Source organism: Lepidochelys kempii, chromosome 16, assembly GCF_965140285.1.
Source record: "Lepidochelys kempii isolate rLepKem1 chromosome 16, rLepKem1.hap1, whole genome shotgun sequence".
Taxonomy (NCBI): Eukaryota; Metazoa; Chordata; order Testudines; family Cheloniidae; genus Lepidochelys; species Lepidochelys kempii.
In genome coordinates this window covers 11,233,521-11,247,490 of record NC_136395.1, presented here as the reverse complement: position 1 = coordinate 11,247,490, position 13,970 = coordinate 11,233,521, and the positions used below count along the sequence as shown (strand labels likewise).

General features: G+C 49.6%; 1 protein-coding gene across 2 annotated transcripts in view; it reads left to right on the top strand.

Moving 5' to 3' along the window:
- The first annotated feature begins 2,646 nt into the window (after window positions 1-2,646).
- AKNA (AT-hook transcription factor) overlaps window positions 2,647-13,970 on the top strand; it is a 72,234-nt gene continuing 60,910 nt past the window's right edge. For both annotated transcript variants that reach the window (XM_073313988.2, XM_078849042.1), the window contains exon 1: window positions 2,647-2,748. The gene's annotated coding sequence lies outside the window, so the exon portion shown is untranslated. The remainder of the gene's footprint in view (window positions 2,749-13,970) is intronic.

Below are 13,970 nucleotides of genomic sequence, written 5' to 3'. Positions count from 1 at the left end.
CCCAGGGCGCTTTGAGCTGAGGCCCTGACACTGAGGTACATGCAAAGCATTGCCTCCCACAACTGTGATTCATTCACCCCTTCCTATATCAAGGGCTCTTCAACTTTTCCACCGAGCGGGCCATATCTTCCTAGAGAGATTGTCTCCCCGCCCATTCACCATTGTGCAGACGAGCTCCTCTCCTATTCATGAGCCCACAGCAGCCCTCTGGCTGCGAGTGCGGAGGTGGAAAAGCAATACTGGGAAAGTGATGCATTTTTAGATGTCGTTCATGCTTTAGTGGGCCCGGGTCGAAGCAGCTGGAAATGAAGCAAGCCAGCCCCATGGACTGCCAGCAAGTGCTCCGCGGAGAAGAGATTGGGAAACATGCTAAATGACAGGTTTCAGAGTAGCAGCCGTGTTAGTCTGTATTCGCAAAAAGAAAAGGAGTACTTGTGGCACCTTAGAGACTAACCAATTTATTTGAGCATGAGCTTTCGTGAGCATCCGATGAAGTGAGCTGTAGCTCACGAAAGCTTATGCTCAAATAAATTCGTTCGTCTCTAAGGTGCCACAAGTCCTCCTTTTCATTGTGCTAAATGTAACTCAGACAAAACACTGGGGAGGAAACCAAACTGTGCGAGCGACTCACCTTGTACAGTGAACAGTTTCTGTGGTAATGAACTTTGTGTGTGTGTGTCCGTCCGTCCCCTCTACTGGCTGAAATCAGAACAACTCAGCTGTGTGCCATAGGCCCTGTCCTGATAAAAGCAAGTGGGGATTCTCCTCCAGCTCAGGTGGTGGCGGGAGGAAGGGGGATAGATGGAGAGGAAGCAGAGAAGAAAGGGGGCAGTAGGGAGGAGGGGGTGAGACAGTGGCGCTCCTTTGGGACAATGCCTAGCCAAATCCCAGGACAAAGCACGGGAGAGCTGGGGACAGAGCATTCTGTACCCTGGGGATCCGCCTACGGACAAACTTCCCGAGAGGATCTGGCCGATCCAGAGCTTGACCATCTTTAGGAAACGCTGCAAAACCTTCCTGTTGGACAGAGCCTTTCCACCGTAAGTGACACACAATACGAACATCCTCTTCTATTCCTAACCACCACCCCCCCAATAACCCGCCCCAAAAACCTGTCTCCCAAGGAGAGCTTTGACTCAGGGAGGGGAGTCGAGCCAGAGACCCTGTCATAAATATAAAGGGAAGGGTAAACCCCTTTAAAATCCCTCCTGGCCAGAGGAAAAATCCTCTCACCTGTAAAGGGTTAAGAAGCTAAAGGTAACCTCGCTGGCACCTGACCAAAATAACCAATGAGGAGACAAGATACTTTCAAAAGCTGGGAGGAGGGGGAAAAATAAAGGGTCTGTGTCTGTTTGTATGATGCTTTTGCCGGGGACAGAACATGAATGGCGTCTTAGAACTTAGTAAGTAATCTAGCTAGGTATGTGTTAGGTGATGATTTCTTTAAATGGCTGAGAAAACAGCTGTGCTGAATAGAATGAATATTCCTGTCTGGGTGTCTTTTTTGTAACTTAAGGTTTTGCCAAGAGGGATTCTCTATGTTTTGAATCTAATTACCCTGTAAGGTATTTACCATCCTGATTTTACAGAGATGATTCTTTTTACTTCTGTTAAAAGTCTTCTTGTAAGGAAACTGAATGCTTTTTTTCATTGTTCTAAGATCCAAGGGGTTGGGTTTGTGATCACCTATGCAAATTGGTGGGGATTTTTACCAAACCTTCCCCAGGAAGTGGGGTGCAAGGATTGGGAGGATTTTGGGGGGAAAGATGTTTCCAAACTACCTTCTTTCAGGAACCCAGATAAAGTTTGGTGGTGGCAGTGGAAGTCCAAGAGTAAAATAGTTTGTACCTTGGGGAAGTTTTAACCTAAGCTGGTAAAAGTAAGCTTAGGAGGTTTCCATGCACGTCCTTACATCTGTACCCTAGAGTTCAGAGTGGGGAAGGAACCTTGACAGACCCCCTGAAGTCCATGAGAGACTCTGCCGCTGCTGTTGATTTAACCTGGAAAAGGCTCAGACGCCGCAGTGATGGGCGGCCCTATAAACCCCTAAAATAGATGAGCTGGCTAGGCTAGGGAGGGGGGGGTTTCAAACCCGCCAAGAAGCAGGGGGAATTGCTGCCTGCACGCCCCCCCCCCTCCCCGCTGCAGGAGGGAAGTTCGGGTCTAGGGTGGGTCGGGGCTCTAGGGTGGCTGCAGGTAGGTCCAGCTGAATGGGGGGGGGGAGGGCTGAATCTCGGCCCCGCCCCTTCTCTCTTGCTGCCCAATCCCAGGGCGCTGTAGAGGCTTGCGGTCCCTCATTAAGATAATACCACCCCAGCAGCTCGGACGGGAGGTATGGGTTGTATTATGCTAAATAGCCTGGAACCCCGCCCTTGCCAATCTCTGATTGGAGACATGCCATGTATTATGCAAATAGGGAAGAGAACCCCGCCCCTCCGCCCTCTGATTGGACACCCTGTGATGGGCCATGCAAATACAGGGCAAAATCCCGCCCTTTCGCTCCTCGCGCGGGACGTCGGCTGCAGCATGCGAATGGGAGCGGAGGTTCCCACCTCCAGCCGCCAGGATGGGGAGGCCGGCCTGTGATTATGCTAATGAGGTCTGAGGCCCCGCCCCTCCCAGCTGCCGCTCTCAGGCTGGGGACTATTGTTCGCAGTCTGTGACTCCAGGAAATGGACTGAGGAGGGGAGAGTGGGCGAAACTTTGCTTGGCCCGGAGAAAGGAGGACTCGAACCGCCGGCTGCCCAGGTGAGAGCCCAGCTGAGTGCGAGGCGAGCAGGGGGCCGGGGCTCAGCCCCCCTCTCCGGCAGTCCCCGCTGCCTGCCCCGCTGCAAATTCCATGTGCGTTTGCCGTGGGAGGATGCTCGAAAGTTCACCAGCGAATCTAGGGCTGCGATTTAATCCGAAGCGAGACTGTAAAAATGCCTCATTAACCTCCCTTCCCCCCCCCCCACCCCCGAAAACTCCTTCCTCGTGCAAAGCGGGGGGACTTTTAAAGAACTGGTTTAAAGATGAACGAGCTTTGCGCATCTGGCCATGTCCAGAGAACGCGTGGCAGGGTCTTGCAGCCACCTCTGGTTTCAGTGAGTTTGTTCTGGTTTCTTATTGCTGTTTCATTCCTGTTTCAAGGTGCAAAAGGCTCCTTAAACCTGAAGAAGAAAAGGGGGGGGGACTTTAAAAGAATCTCAGCTTCATGCAACAGATCTCTGTGTGTGTGTCCTGGAGCTGGAGCCTTGGTTGCTGTGGTTACCCAGAGAAGTGGCATGGCATGCTGGCTGGTTTGTGTGTGTGAAGCTCACTAGGCAACCAAGGAGACACTCCAAGCATTGCTGACTTGCTGCACAAGAACCTGGGATTCGGCTAATCCGCTTCCCTCGCCCCGAAACTGGAGTCGTGTACCCCATCCCTCGCCCCTGTGTCTCTGGGGGAGGCAGAGGTGGGAAAGCGTCTTGGTTATTATGACAGGTTTCAGAGGAACAGCCGTGTTAGTCTGTATTCGCAAAAAGAAAAGGAGTACTTGTGGCACCTTAGAGACTAACCAATTTATTTGAGCATGAGCTTTCGTGAGCTACAGCTCACTTCATCAGATGTTGATGTTCATCAGATGTTCATCTGATGAAGTGAGCTGTAGCTCACGAAAGCTCATGCTCAAATAAATTGGTTAGTCTCTAAGGTGCCACAAGTACTCCTTTTCTTTTTGGTTATTATGGATATTAATCTCAGGGGACACAAAGAGGGTATGTGTCGGGGCAGGGGGAATGTTGTCTGGTGGTGAGAGCAGAGCTCTAGGAGTCAGGACTCCTGGATTTGAGTCCTGGATCTGGGCAATGATGTCTAGTAGTTAGAGCGGGGCTCTGGGAAGTAGGACTCCTGGGTTCTGTTCCCACCTCGGGGATGGGGTGTTGTAATCGGGGGTTAGACCAAAAGAGCGGAAGTCAGAACGCCTGTTTTTCGAGGCTGTATGTTCTGCTGCTTAGATCAGGGGAATTGGATTGTAGGACCCCCCGCTTAAAGGGAGCGTATTCTGGTGGTTAGAGGAGAGCGGAGTTCAGGACTCCTTTGTTATGCATTCAACAAAAAGGCCAGCTGAGCAAACTGGCAACTAAAATCCAAGCTGCATTCTGAAGTCAAAAAAATTTTCCACTCTGGGCTTTATGCATGTTTCCTTTATAAATAGGCAACTGTTTAAAGTACCGGAATGTTTGTTTATTACTGGGGGAGAAACTTGTACATATATATATATTTTTTAAGTCTCTTTCAACTCAAAGTCTGCTGCACTTTTTCAAGTTTACTCTTAAAGAGCGTGGCAAGAAGATTTCATGATCATTTCATCAGTTTGCTCTCTGCTCACTGGTGGGAAATGTGGCAGTAAGTCAAGTCTGGGGCTGAACAGGGGGATTTCAAGACATTGGTATCTAACCCTGCATGTAGTTGCCGGGAGGATGTTGCAAGGGCTGGTTTGAGTTTTAGTTCCCTTTATTTTTCTTAGAAAAAAGAGAGGTTTAAAAATAAACATTTCCTTAAACATGGATCATTAACAGCACCCCAGAATTCGTAAGATGACCATACTTTATTTGAAGGGTACCTTTCAAAAATAGTTTATAAAGCGTTAATAAATGATGAATAAATGTTTGAATAAATAGTTAATCACTTGTTACAGAATCGACTGGGTCTATAGCAGTTGATTAACCATTTGTTAAAACACCAACTCATCATTTATTAGCCCTTTATAAACTATTTTTAAAATGTACCTTTCATATCAAATGTAATCTGAGAGTTCTCAGCCAGGCTTTCTGCCCCCTCACTTTGCCCCATGATTCCTTCTGTGTGGTCCTTCCCGTTTTCTTCTTCCCAACCCTGATGTTGGAAGGGGATCTCTTAACCAGAGGCTTTATCTTGATGGTGGTGACAGCTGTATCTAGACAGGGATTAAGGCCAGCATCCAGAGCAGCATTACTGGCAGGGAGACTTGTCAAGCTGTATTAGAGTGACGTGCAATGACCTCGCATCCTCCTGGTGTTGGAATTACCCTAAAGATCAGTGCAGAGCACCCTAAGCGCATGCGTATTGACCCCCAGCTAATCCCTATTCACCACTGGGGCTTTGGGAAGTTCAGAAGGGGCTAAATGTTGTTGGGTTGAAATAAACCCGACATCGTTTCAGCCATGATGGGGAGGGGGACATGGCACAGGATTTGCATTGCAAGCTGCCAGGTTTTTAAGTGTGCAGCTTGTGGGTGCTAAGTGTGTTACCCCTGCGAGGGTCAGAGTTGCAGGCAAAGAAGGCAAGCGATGCAAAGCGAGGGTTGCACGTCTGGCCTGATGCTTGGCTTTATTTGTGCTCAGCTGCAGCTGATCTCATGTCAAGGCCTATACAGCTGCAGGCATTTTACCTCACAGGTTATTGACTCCTAGGTCACAGCCTGTTGAATTAGGGCCAGATCTTAACCTCACTGACGTCAGTGGCAGTCGTTCCACTGGGCATTGTGTTAGACCTTTTATGTGTCCCCCCACACATACTCGAGTGAGTTGAGCTGATGAACTCAAGGGCACCACACACATTAGCAAGATAAACGGGACCAGGCCCTTGCAGAGTCAACACCAGATAATCCCTTAGCACATTTCTAAGGGGGATAGTGGGGAAGAAATGTACTGCATCTCTCATCTTAGATGTCAAACTAAGATCCATGCATTACAGATCCTAGGGCACTTTTACAGGAGATGTAGTTAAAGGCCTGGTAACGGGTAAATCCCTGCTTGGGTAATGACTTGCACCCTGCAAGCCTAAAACTGCCTCCTGTCGTTTCATGGGGATTTCACGTCACTGTTTTTAAAAGGGGTTTGGGGTGGGAGGCTGCAAAAACACCCATGTCTATAGTTACTGGCTCCCAATGTCTGCCACACTCCACCCCAGGGGACTATATTCTTGAGGTGGTGAAGAACATTCTGTGTCATTTCTGATGCACTCGGGATGACCCGTTCGAGGGAAAGGTGTGGGCTGCTGCATGCCAGCCGGATGTGCCAGCCTCTTGATACAATAGCGTGCAAAGGCCGTGGTAAGGTATGAGGTTAGAGAGTCTGTTGGAGGATAAGACCCGTGCTGCTTTTCAATGCCTGTTGGAGATGGACCCAAAAGCTTGGTGGAGTATCATTGACAGCGCTGTAGGCATTGTGAAGGGGGCAAGAAATGCAGGGGACTTTGCCCGTAGCTTCTTCGTGCTAGGCTTTGAAGATTTAGGGTCGGTGGGGGGCACCTTGCTGTGACCTCACCTGTCATGGAATGAAGGTTTTGTGTGTGTTAATATAAGGAATGCTGCCGCTGCTGTGTCAGATGCGAGGCCATGCTCGAGAGGATAGAGCACAGGACTGGAACTCGGGGGACCTGGGCTCTGTTTTCAGTGCATCCCCCAGCCTGCTGGGTGACCTTGTGCAAGTCACTTGCCCGCTCTGTGCCTCAGTTTCCCCATCTCTAAAATGGGGATAAAGACAGTGACCTCCTTTGTGAAGCACTTTGAGATCTACTAATGAAAAGTGCTAGAGAAGAAGTATTATTAAAAAAAAAAAAGTTATTCCACGATAAGATAAATGTTCCATTAATTTTAAATTATAATAGTTTATGAATTAAGAAATAACTTTTAGGGTTTGTTTGTCATTTTTTTCCTTTCTTTTGTGTACATAGAACTTCAGTCTCTATGTATAGACTGAACTTTGTCTATAATGTTTTACAAGCCAGGCATAATTCCCTGCTGTACTGAGAATTTCCCCATGCCAAATTTCAGCCAGGACACATTCTTATGGCCTACTTAAAATCCCCCAAACTAGAGGTTTTGACTGGAAATGCTGACGTGCCGTTAATGATAGTGGCATAGACAAAAACTCAAACTGAATATGGAATGTGCTGAGACGGCTTGAGGCCTGGGAATATGAAGATGCCCAGATACAAGGAGCTATCATTCCATCAAGTTTCCCTTTGCAGCTTCAGTTAACACACAAGGCACACTGGCGGGTTTAAAAATCCTGCAGAAAACTTCCTTCTCTATTAGGCATAATGAGAGACTAGACGATTAAACAGAAAAATGTTTTTAAAGTGTATTTTTCACTCTTTATTCTGTTTTCCTTTTTGCATTTCACTCAGCATGGACAGTGAAAATAGGTCTAAATTTCCAAAGCGGAGGAGGTGGGGGGCTAATGGGAGGCAGGTTGTATTCCTGGCACAGCCACTAGTCTGGTGGATGACCTTAGGCAGGTCACGTCCCCTCTCTGTGACTCAGTTTCCACATCTGTAAATCGAGGATAATGAGATGCCATCCCTTTGGAAAGCACTTTGGGGGTCTATTAATGAAAAGCACTAGGTAAGAGCTAGGTATTTCATTATTATTCGTGTTTGGCCCCATGTATAATCACTTAAAGAATGGCAACATGAGCTTCAAGGATGCTGAGTGCCCTCAGATCCGACTGCAGACAATGGGAGCTGCGGGTTCTCAGTGCCTCTGGAAAACTGGGCCACTTTTGCAGGATTGCCAACCCCAGGCATTCAAAAATCACGGCAGGCCTCAAAAAAATCATATCATTGGCTGAAAAATGATTAAATGAATAAGAAAATGGGGGGTTATCTTTCCATTTGCTTTCTAGTTGCTGAACCTTTAGGGTTTCACTTGAGGCATGTTTTCAGGCTTTTCTCTACAACCAGGAAGACTAGAAACTACTTCTTTTAAATAATGAAAGCTGAGATTCTCACTTTCTCAGTTGACAGCACTGGGCTTTAAGTAAAACACCAAATATCAAGGTTATTGCAAGAGTTGGCAACACTGCTTAAGGTGACCATATATGGGGCTTTAACTTTAAACACCCTGGCCTAGATCCTCAAAGGTATTTAACCTCCTAACTTCCCTGGATTGCAAGGGTCAGTTTTGACTAGTCATTTTCACGCTTTGTATTGGGTCAGTTTCTAGTCAGTTTCACATTCCACTAGCCAGGCCCTGCAATGTTTGGCATACAAATGGTACAGAGGGTGAATGGTGTTTTACTTTTAAAGTCCAGTGAAAATGTTTGTATTAAATCTTGGAAACATTTCTGTTGGTCTAAGGTTGTGTAAAGACTTGAACTCACAAAACGTATATTTTGGACCGTATTTGACCTGGTAGTGTTCCTTTTTAGTCAGCATTGCTCAGTGAGAGAAAAGAGAAGGCTGCAGAGTCTGTGGGCCAGATTCTGCTCTCACCCCAGTGTAAATCTGGAACCATGCCATTAAAGTCCACTGGCTTAACTGAGATCAGAGTCTGGCCCTTCAACTCCGGAGGGAATCTTTTGCATGGCAAAGGGACAAGATGAGTCTGACAGGATAAAGGAGACCATGTCGGTTTTATGGCTGGGTGGCTCATTGCTGCTACCTCCAACTCTGTGCATTGCTGGGTTGCTCATTTTGATATTACCTTTGGCTAAATTACAAACCGGGGGAGTATTTCTAATAAGGGTAATGGTAGCAGGGAGGTGGATGTGTCAAAAGTGAAAGCTCAGCTGGGCTGCCACCCCTGAGGGTTTGGAGGAAACTCGATTTCTCTTTAAGTTCCTGGGAGAAAAGGAAGCTGGGGATAACTGAGCACACCCAAAGGTCTTGATGTGGGGTGTATGTTGTATAGCATGGTGAAAATACAGGGGTTCCAGTGCTGCAATCGCTTACACTTAACTTTACATACACGACTGGTCCTATTGAAATCAACATGTAAAATAAAGCAGGAGTGGGCTAGCGGCTCAGCACTAGAGTAATGAATGAAAACGCAGGATCGGGGAGGGGGGTGGGTGGGTGTGTGTGAGCGAGCGCGCGTCTACTGGATTGTATTAGAACCTCGACTATGTGTCATACATCTTATACTGCTACCAGTTAATGGAGATTTCCTTTAGTTTTAGTACTAACGGCCTGTGTTTTGGGGTAGGACGGTTGAAGTTCTATCCCACCTTAACTTTGGAGTTCCCAGTAGCCCCGGTGGGCAGCATAGTAAAATCCTGGGCCCACAGCCATGTTAGAATATTTCCCTCCTTCTATCCCCCCGGGGCTGTGTGCATGCCTGGAGATGCTGACAGGCTCTCGAATGGGCCCGTTAGTAATAAAAAGCACTTGGCTCTTAGAAAAAATGTGTTTTTGCTAAAGCTTATGCTGGGGTCCTGCCCATGCTGAGAGATGGCTTGGCTAATGAGGGCTCACAGCTAAATGAACAGAGGTGGGAGGACTCACCATTTCTTTCATCCTGCTTTACAGAAACGCTGCCCCAAGTCTGGCACTGGGATGAGTTGGGGCTGTAAATTATTGGGGTGGGAAAGGGGAGGACACAGCCTGTGCCCATGGGGATCTAGGGGAGAGGAAAGGGAGGGCGTGGGCTGTGCCTAGCATGGAGGGTGGGAGTGCGGGGGTGCAGCCTTTGCCTAGGGAGGGGGTGGGGTGGCTGGGAAGGGAAGGGGAGGTGCAGCCTGTGGCCATGCAGGGAGGCAGGCCATGTACGTGCCTCTGCTTCCTTGGCCATGTCCTCTGGCATCCCATTGGGGTTTTAGCTCTGCTCTTTGTTCCCTTTTTTCCCCGTGCCAAGGGCAGTTTTTCTTCTGCCTTCTGCTTGCCTGGATGTTCTTGCAGCTCATGTGGGAATATAGATGTGTCCTCATCCCTCCACTTTGCCCAACTCAGGGCAGAGTCAGGGTGCCAGCTGGAGAAGGGGTCTCGGTCCGGTTCCTAGCGGGACAGGGGCACATGCCCCTCTACTTTAGCATTCTTCTTGGTAGCCTCAGCAGCAAAGCCAAAGTCGACATCGAGATCATTGCTACTGAGCTCCCCTCTCGGCCCTGGGGCTGGTGTGGTTTGTTCACTCAGGATCTGCCTAATTCTGAGCCTGCTCCTGCTCCCACTGCCTTCAGTGGCTGCAGGATCAAGCCCTTCCGTTCCCAAGTTCACCTTCCTCTTACGTCTCTGGGTGACACCCCAGGGACCCTCGTGCCACTCCAATAAGTGACCTGCCCCGCCCTGCTCTGGGAGCAAAGCCCCCTCTCGCTGTACAGCTGCACTACAGACATGGCAGATGGGCAAGTTAGTGCTGTGTGGCTGGAACAGGCCTCTTCCTAAACTGACTCACCTGCAGACTCCTTGGCTGCTAAGAGAAAAACCTTCCCCCTACGTGAGCCTGAGAGACGGGCAGCAGGCAGTCATGGCTGGGCTTTTATGGGCTTCATTGGACTTTATTGGCAGGTGTCTCCTGCCTCCTCCTCCTCTATGCCCCCCAGTGAAGGTCCCCACCCCTGTTATGGTAGGAGGCAGGAGTCTGGTCCTGATGAGAGCAGGGTGTTAGCTGGACTCATCTCTCTGACTCTGCGCACCTCGGGTTAAAGAACTGCTTGGCTCGGATCACTCCTGAGCTGTGATTGTGTTTGCCAACAGTGGCAGATGGAGACGTGTCTGGGAGAATCCCCCACCCATCTCTCAAGGAGACATGTCTCTGGGTATTTTACTCCCTCTCCAGGGTTTGACAAGCCAGCAATGGGAGTCTGGCAACCTCCCCTCTCCATGCAGAGAATTAGATCTTATGATCCGCTCTTATGGCACCAGGTTCAAACCATTGTTCCATCCCGTGAACCGAGCCCAGCAGCCAGATGTCCTGATGGCTCTATACGGGCCCCCCTTGCTTTGCTGCTCCCTTCCAGAGAATGGGGTCACAAGTGCAGTCGGTTTTAGCCTTAGCCCACAGGGATAGTTATGGTAACCAGGTATTTAATCTCCAAACCAATACACTTTTCCAAGGGCTTTCGTTGGGCACTGGGGCAGGAGGCATGTGGGAAGGTGGGGTGGACTGTCTGGGAGGAATGTTATTGAGTAGGGATCAGCAAACTTTGGCACACGGCCCATCAGGGAAAGCCCCTGGTGGGCCAGGCCGGTTTGTTTACCTGCTGCGTCCACAGGTTTGGCCGACTGCAGCTCCCACTGGCCGCGGTTCGCCGCTCCAGGCCAATAGGGCCTGCGGGAAGTGCCGCGGGCTGAGGGATGTGCTGGCCGCCGCTTTCCGCAGCCCCCATTGGCCTGGAGCGGCGAACCGCAGCCAGTGGGAGCTGCGATCGGCCGAACCTGTGGACGCAGCAGGTAAACAAACCGGCCCGGCCCACCAGGGGCTTTCTCTGATGGGCCGCGTGCCAAAGGTTGCCGATCCCTGTTATAGGGGAAGGGACCTGGGTTGTTGGAGGGCTGGTGGTTCGGAAAGTGGGGCATGCCCTTTTGGTTGGCCTTCTAGCCTCTTCCTCCCCTCCTGCGTCGGCGCCCCTACCTTCAGGCTGAGTGAGGCTTAGCAGCTGGCTGGCCGCTGCAATCTCGCTCTTGGAATTCTCCTTTGTTCTGAGGTGAACGGCTTTGGGGGGCAACCTGCTCGGAGGTGTGCTGGACGTTTATCCCTCCAGGGCCCTTGGGCAGAGCTGTGGCCCAGTCGAGCAGTGCTGCGGGTCAGGGCTGAGGTGCGTTGTTGGCAGAGCAGTGCACGGGCTGGGCTGGGATTGCAGAGAGGACCGCAGGACAGGATCGCGTGCGCTGGCAAAGCAGAGTTGGGGTGGGGACGAGCCCGGGATATTGGCAGAGCAGCGCACGGACCAGGCAGGAGCAGCAGAGGGTGCTGCAGGTCATGAGTGAGCTCAGGAGCATATGTACAGGCCTAAACTATATCACCCCCTTACCATCCACAAACACTCAGGTTCCTCGTTCACTCGAGCATTTCACAACAGAAAAGGGGGCGAAAGTAGCAGGGGCACAGACAAGAAAGGAGCCAGTAAATGCAGCGATTGCCTTGGTGCTCACGTGAAAGCATGCCAAGCTTTGCCTGCCTCCAGCTGGGTGCCGCTGGGTCAAGTTCCCAGAAAGCGGCTGAAGCCATGCTCAGCAAAGGGAACGCCGGGAGTAGGGGGCTTTTGTCCACGTGTGTGGGGGGGGGCAAGCAGCCCGCAACCAGCGATGGATAATACCGAAGAGCAGAGCCAGGCTGATTTCTCAAAGTGGGAGCAGGGCGCTTTCCCTTCCCATGACTTCCCCTTTCAGTCAGCTGTCAGCGTCATGCTGTGTGTGGTGCCCGCACAGACTGCTGAGCAACGCCCTGTTTGGCTGGCAGATCGTACTCCCTAGCCCCTCTCATCTGTGGTCGCCCTCAGGGTTGCTGGGGTTGGAAGGATTCCTGATTCTTACGTTATACTTTTGCTACTTGTTATTTATTGTCTCAAGCAGTCATGGTTCCCTTTCCATCACTCTCTTGGCTGCAGCAAAGAAACCTAACCTGCTTCCCTTTCGCTCATAGAAAGGGAAGGGTGGCAGGCTGTCTACTCTAATCTGATCATTTCTTCTGGTCCTTTCTGTCTCTCTTTCATTTTCACTCACTGTCCAGGACTGGAGACCATCATTCCCCTCTCCCCCCCGCCCCTCCACACACACACACACACACACACTTACACTTCAAAGTGACTTTTGATTTTAAGTTCTGGAGAAGTGGTAAGAAACTGTTCTTGAGTTTCAGCCAAAGGTCACTGTGATTGTATGTATCATCTGCTTCTAGGTTAGCAGGAAAGAGCAAATTTTCTTCTCAGGTTAGGTTTTGTAAAACAATCATCTTTTACCAAACCCAAGTCAATACACACAAGTTTGCAAGAAGAATTCATACAAAAAGAGGGTTTTTTAATTAATTTTAATCTTTCTCTGTGTTTGCAATATTGCCAAACCTAGGTACTCAAAGAATCATGAGATTAAACAAACAAACAAAACAACAACAAAAACGTTGGACATCTTTTGTTTGCCATGTGATTTTTGAGCATATAAGGGTTTACATTTTCAAGCTTTTCTCTGCAATCATGAGGGCCAGAAATTTCATATTTGATAAAAGGAAAGCTTAGATTCTCACGAAACAACATGAACTCCAGAAACTGGGGCTTTCAGAAAACCACTGAGTATCACAAGACTCTCAATAAAATCATGACCTTTAGCAAGGCCTTTTGCAACTCAGATGTTGCAGCATTGTGCTAGGGCAGGGGAACAAGTGAAACTGACCAGTCGAGTCCTGGGCTCTCGCCCCCCATAAAGTAGTGTGGGGAACTCAGTTTCAAGGACTGTGGCAGGGTATGGGTCTGATGAAGGGAGGTGGACAGCAAGAGGGTATGCTGGGGGGAGGCTGGTAGAGTATGTGTGGTGGGAGGTTGTGAATGGATGAGGGCGTGTTTCGGGGTTGTGGTACATGGGGTAAACTAGAGATCTGGTGATGGGGAAGTGTTCGGGATGAGCTTCTAGGTGAGAGGGATTTAGTGTATGGGTGAGAGGATATGGGGGGGGATCTGTTATGGGATATCGTGCGTGTCTTTCTGAGGGAGGGGGATTTTGCGGGTGGTCTGTTTCAGGGGTGTCCAGGGGTTGTCTATGGGACATAGTGGGATATTCAATTGTCTGGAGAGAGCGTGTGGGGATGAATGGCAAAGGAAGGGAAGAAGCATGACAGGATTAGTGACCCGGTTCCCCACTCCAGAAGGAGAGACGGCAGCCCGGTAATCAGAAGCACTGGAACACCATACTGGCTCCCACAAACGGTGCCGGGACGCCATTCCATACCACTGGGGCAAAAACTAACATAAATGTCAAAAAGCAAATTAGGAGCCAGATCTTCAGTGTAAATCAGACTCACGCCATTGAGGTCACTGGAGCTACGCTGGTCTCCATCAGCTGAGAATTTTCCCAAGTGATTGGGATGATGGCAGTGCCTAGAAACCTCAGCCCCATTGGGTTAGGCACTGCACAGACACAATAAACAAATGGTCCCACTCCTCAGAGCTTCTGTGCTCTCTCATTGCAACAACCTCAGGTGTGTGTTACCCACACTGGTAGGAAACATTAATTGTTTTAAACCCTCTTTTAACGTGTGCACAATAACGCACACGAACAATGTCAGGGCTCGTATCCTGCCCGATGCCCGGTCACTT